Source organism: Sinocyclocheilus rhinocerous, unplaced genomic scaffold (assembly GCF_001515625.1).
Source record: "Sinocyclocheilus rhinocerous isolate Xijiao unplaced genomic scaffold, SAMN03320098_v1.1 scaffold688, whole genome shotgun sequence".
Taxonomy (NCBI): Eukaryota; Metazoa; Chordata; class Actinopteri; order Cypriniformes; family Cyprinidae; genus Sinocyclocheilus; species Sinocyclocheilus rhinocerous.
The window spans coordinates 388,429-394,428 of NW_015651641.1; positions in this window are offsets into that span (position 1 = coordinate 388,429).

The window sequence follows — 6,000 nt, forward strand, 5'->3', positions numbered from 1 at the left end:
CAGATAGATAGACCGACTTTATATATTCATAGTTATAACTATATATTATAGATAGATAGATAGATAGATAGATAGATAGATAGTAGACATACAGACAGATAGATAGACAGATAGATAGGTAGATAGATAGATAGACAGACAGACAGACAGACAGACAGAGAGAGATAGATAGATAGATAGATAGATAGACAGATAGACCGACTTTATATATTCATAGTTATAACTATATATTATAGATAGATAGATTACAATGTGACCTCATTATAAGGGGTTGGGTGGGACACAATTTGCAAAACTCCTCTTCCGTTTTGGGTTTGACAGTAGATTTCTTAGCCAGAGAGCAGCTGGGGTTTTCTGTATCATGTCACTTAATCTTAAGAGTGTGCTGATTGGATGATGGGATGAGTCCAACAAAGAGAAGCATTCATGGGGAGAGGAAGCTGTCGAGCAGTCGGCAGTCCTGCCTGCAGAGCCGTGCTCAGACACTTCAGCTTCAGCAGCGCCTCTCTGTGCCCTGGCACCTACCCAGAGACTCTGACAACTTAGAGCAGACGCCGCTGCCTGTGTAATACTGTAACAACCTATAATCCTGGACTCAAATATCCTTTAACTAGTACACTGACAAACTGTGATTTTGTGTAAAACAACTATTTTCTTTCAGCGAACCGTCAAGGCAGGGTGTGTTTATCAACCAATGCTAAGAGGAGAGTTGTTCTTCTGTATGTTTGGCAGCTCACAGTCAATTATGCAATCAGTTTAGTGAACAATTACACACCATCAGGTTTATTTAGAGAGCAATTACATGTGGAAAATTGACAAAGCCCTTAAGATAACATTGAAAGGTTTGTTTTGATCCTAGTTAGCATCTGAATTAGGTGCACTCTGGACCCAGTGAAGACCAGACTGTAACTTTCAGAAGAATCGTCGAGTTATTTATAGAAATCTTCTAGATGACTTTGGTTACTGAATAATTGAGGGTGACCATTGTAATTGTTGACCTTCTGTCAGTGATCTGAAGTGTTTATTCACAGGGCCAAACACAACTGCCTCGGCACCGCAATGAATAAGCCTATCATTCACTGTTAAGAGAGAAGATAAATGTGTTGGAAAAATGTTGTTGTGCAACTGAATCACTACACGCCTTTACACACAGTATCAACAATGGCAGAAAACAATCCTTAGACTTGAAGGAGTCATATCTAGAGAACAGAATATCAAACTAGGGTGGGGACACTTTTGGGATAGTAAGCAACCACCTAGCAGCCACCCAAAACACTCTGGGAGACACCTCAGTAGTGCAATAACTCCATTCAGAACATCAACGGTGTCACAACACACTTGTAACCTCCCACAACACTCTAGCTACACTGTAATAACCATTTCAAGCACCTTCCGAGCCCAACTGTATAGCAGTGGCCTATACCAACCACCAATAACACCCTAGCAACACAGAAACAGCCATTCAGAATACCTTATCAACCACAGTTTATCAATGCAAAATATTCAGAACAATCTAACTGCGTAGCAATGACTTGGCAACTCTAGCAATGTGGTAACAACCATTCAGAATGCCTTACAACTGCATAGCAACACCTTGGGACTACCAACACCCTAGTAATGGTGTAACAACATTGCAACCTTGCTAACACCTTGCATTGCCACCAATTACACCCTACCAATGTGGAAACAGCAATTCAGAATGCCTTAGGAACTGCATAGCAACACCCTAGTAATGGTGTAACAAGTTTTAAAAACAACTTAGTAGCTGTGTAGGAAGAGTCTGGCAACCGCCATAAACACCCTATTAAGAATGCCTTAGAAACACCTTGCTAACCACCCAAAACGCCCTAATAATGATGTAACAACCTTTGACAGTGCCTTAGCAACTGTTTAGTATCACCCTGGCAACCACTCTACCAATGTGGTAACAACCACTGGAAATACCCAAGCAACTGCATAACAACACCTTGGTAACCACCCACAACACCCTACCAATGAGGAAACAGCCATTCAGAATGCATTAGGAACGGCATAGCAACACCCTAGTAACAACCTTTTAAAACAAATTAGCAACTGGATAGGAACAACCTGGCAACCACCAAAAACACCCTACCAAAGTGTTAACAACCCAAGTAACGGTGTAATAACTTTTTAAAACATCATCGCAACTGCAAAGGAACAATCTGGCAACCACCAAAAACACCCAACCATGGTGGTAACAACCATTGAGAATGCCTTGGAAACTGCATAGCAACACCCTTGTAACCCCCCACAGTGGTGACCGTGCATTTTCTGTAGTTGCCCCCAGACTTTGGAATGATTTGCCCATTTCGATTAGACTGGCTTCATCTTTGTCTGTTTTTAAATCGCAGTTAAAAACTTTTCTGTTTGATAAAGCATTTAATACTTGAAGCATTTTCCATTGTACAGTGCTGTTTTTATTATGCTGAAGCACTTTCTTTTATGGCACTCTACTACAATTTTAATTGTTTTTGTCTTATTGTTTTTATTTAGTTGTGTGTGATTTCAGTTGTTGTAAAGCACATTGGTCAACATGGGTTGTTTTTAATTGTGCTATATAAATAAATTGTCATTGTCACATCACCCAAACCAATGTAGTAACAGCCATTCAGACCACCTTAGGAACTGCATAGCAACACCCTAGTAGCAACTGGATAGGAACAACCTGGCAACCACCAACAACACTTTACCAAACAACCATGCCGATGCCTTGGAAACTGCATAGCAACACCATTGTAACCACCCACAATGCCCTAATAATGATGTAACAACCTTTGACAGTGCCTTAGCAACTGCTTAGTATCAACCTGGCAACCACCCACAGCACCCTAATAGTGTTAAAATAGATGATAAACAACTCATTCTTTAGTCCAGACCACCCAGTGTTTTATTAGACTGTATTGCATGTGGAAATAAACGTCCATTTGAAAACTTATGTTTTTCAAAATGCCTAATGAAAAAATGTTTTACACCACAAAATAATAAATATTGATCAACTCTCTATAGACCTTCAATTGTATCTTTACTCTTTACAGCCATAGTAGAATGCAATAAATAATGCATCAATATGAATATTTAAACACAGATAACTCTGTACAGTCAACTTTTAAACGACTCTTACATGTTACTGATGCCTATAGGAAATAACAGTGAGTTGTCAGCAAGATGGCATTTTCATTTCCATCCATGCCCTGTTCTCCTAACAATGGGCTGATGTGAGATAAGCACTGACAGGCGTCCTGCGGGCAAGAACACAGAGACGATAATACAGCAGATAATACAAAGAGACACAACAGTCCGGCCTCAGGATGCAGGAATACTTAGAATCGCAGGGATTGCTTGTGCTTTCGGGTCAGTGAAACGCTGACGGAGGACTGGGAGAGCAGATGGTTGGTAACGCTTGTGTTAGTAGTGAATCACACAGCCCAGCAAACACTGAGCACTGACCGCCAGCACACTCACATCCCTGTGCCTTTATTTGCACTGCTGTAATGCCATTATTTGCACAGATATGCACTGAAACGACTGGGCTGACATCAAATTGATCAAAAGCAATGACATCAGATCAAGTGATCGGGGCAACAGGAAATGATGCAATAGAAAATACCTGCCAAATTCCAAGCTTTTTTTTTTATTTATGAAAACACTCCAATGCACTGTTCTGAAAAAAAATTAAGTTACTTATACTGCGGGGCCGTTGAATGCTTGAATCTGATTGGCTGACGAATGTTAAGGTGTGCAATTATTTTCAGGGAAAGGCACGGCTAAAGTAGTTCCAGGCAGCTCTGGACCGCATTACGTCCATATCACTTCGCCAAATGATTTCAGTTAGTTCAAAGGTCCTTACAGCCTAAAACAGCGAAAGAACCAAAATCCACAACGACACTGACCAAGCAAATAAATATAGTAAACAATAGGACAAAAACGCCAAATTAGCATGTTTTGCCACAAAGTTACATTTTATTATGTCCGATTTTTTAGCTCAATAATGTTAAAGCTACATGTCATTTCTCACAAGCAAGGTAATACGGCGTTGTTCTTGAAACAGATGAACTCCGCTTCGCGTCGTAGCTGCATCACCACCTCGGGTGTGCATTATTTTTTAATAATTCAATGGCCCGTTGTCAATTATTCTTCAAATATTCATATTATTCACACAATGGCAGTAAATCATTCATAATTGATCGATTCTGCCTAATTCTTAATTTTTCCCTTGTAAATTTGTAATTTTTTTTTAGAAATCCTACCGTGTGTTATACCATTTAGCTTTGATTATATTCACAATATAGAATACTGGTCATGTAAATAAATTTGCAAACCACGCTTCTGAATTTGGGTGGGAAAAGCACCTCTTAAGCCATTAGACCATGTCTGAAAAAATATTTATACAAGTTACTAAACACTATGTCGTCATAATATAAATATTAAATTAAATATTAGAGTTCAAGTGGAATTAATTATTAGATTTTTATCAACTCTTAAACCCACTACATAAAGCCGAGTTTGGGAAACCATGGTTTAATGTAATGTTTAATGCATTTTATGTTGATATAAAAAAAACAGAATATATTTATTTCTCTTTGCTTTTTTAGATCAATATGGTACATTTAATGCCGTTTAAAACAAGTTAAATTAAAAAGTAATCTAAAAGTAATCTGAATACATTACCTAAAATGAACAACCTAGTTCACGTTACTAACTACAGTTATCATCATGTAATCAGTAATGGACTACAATCTGTAAGCTCTGACAGTGCAGTGAAGCTTAAATGCCTCGTTTTTAAGGCAAGGGGTTTTAGCGAGCACATTATTGTTTATCAGGGTCCATAAAATGAGTTTTCTTCTAACTTCAAATGACATACCAAGTAACAAAGTCATGCCTAGATCCTGTGGATGATTGTGCATTTGACAGTTTCAGACATGTGATGTGGTGCATGAATGATGACAGAAACTCAAACACAGGAAGTCAGAAAGAGGGGCAGGGAACTGGCTTCCATTGCTTTGAAAGGAACTATTGTATTACTAAAACTACTCTAAACGCAAGCATGAGGATCACACACAACAGATTCGAGCTGAGGAAACACGCACTTCTTATACTGCTTGATAAAGCTTTAATATATCTGTAATGACACAGTTTCCAGCTGTGGATTACGCATTCAGCATCAAGAGTACAGTACACAACATCTACAAAATAACACAAAAGTTCAAAAACTGAAGTCTGTCCAGCCATACCGTTACACTGCAGAAAAGGAATAACTAAAATTTACAACTTCATAAATTAAGCCTTAGGAAGCAGTGTATGTAATGGATATCAACCAAACTTCATAAATAAACTGTACATATAAAAAAAAAAAAAGCTTCAACTTTTTATCAGCACATAAAATAAAAGCGTTGGATCACAACTAGACTTTTTTTCTACTCTGACTGATGACCGTATGGTAAACATGTAGCAGTAGTTTCTCTCGGTCACTTCGAGTCCAATGCTGTAGACTTAAAGATCGTTTAAGTGAGTGAAATGTAGTAATGTTAAATCATAGCACAGGATATGACACTTAAACTTTGTCTCAAGACATTTTGAGACCGTCTAGGCAGCTCACTACCATATTGTTTCCGATCCTGTAAATGCGTCCCAATACGGTTGACGCAGACTGAATTTCTCAATCGTTTTGTGTTACTGGTTTTGAGCAAACGGCTGTCGGCAAGTGCAGGACAGCCACATTTTCTCACGTCCACACGCCACCATACGGGTCACCAGTCTTTCACAAAACATGTTAATCTGACAAACATACAACTGTAAATAAATGAAAATTTCTCAATTTGTGTTACTGGTTTTGAGCAAACGGCTGTCGGCAAGTGCAGGACAGCCACATTTTCTCACGTCCACACGCCACCATACGGGTCACCAGTCTTTCACAAAACATGTTAATCTGACAAACATACAACTGTAAATAAATGAAAAAAAAAAAAAAAAAAAAAAAAA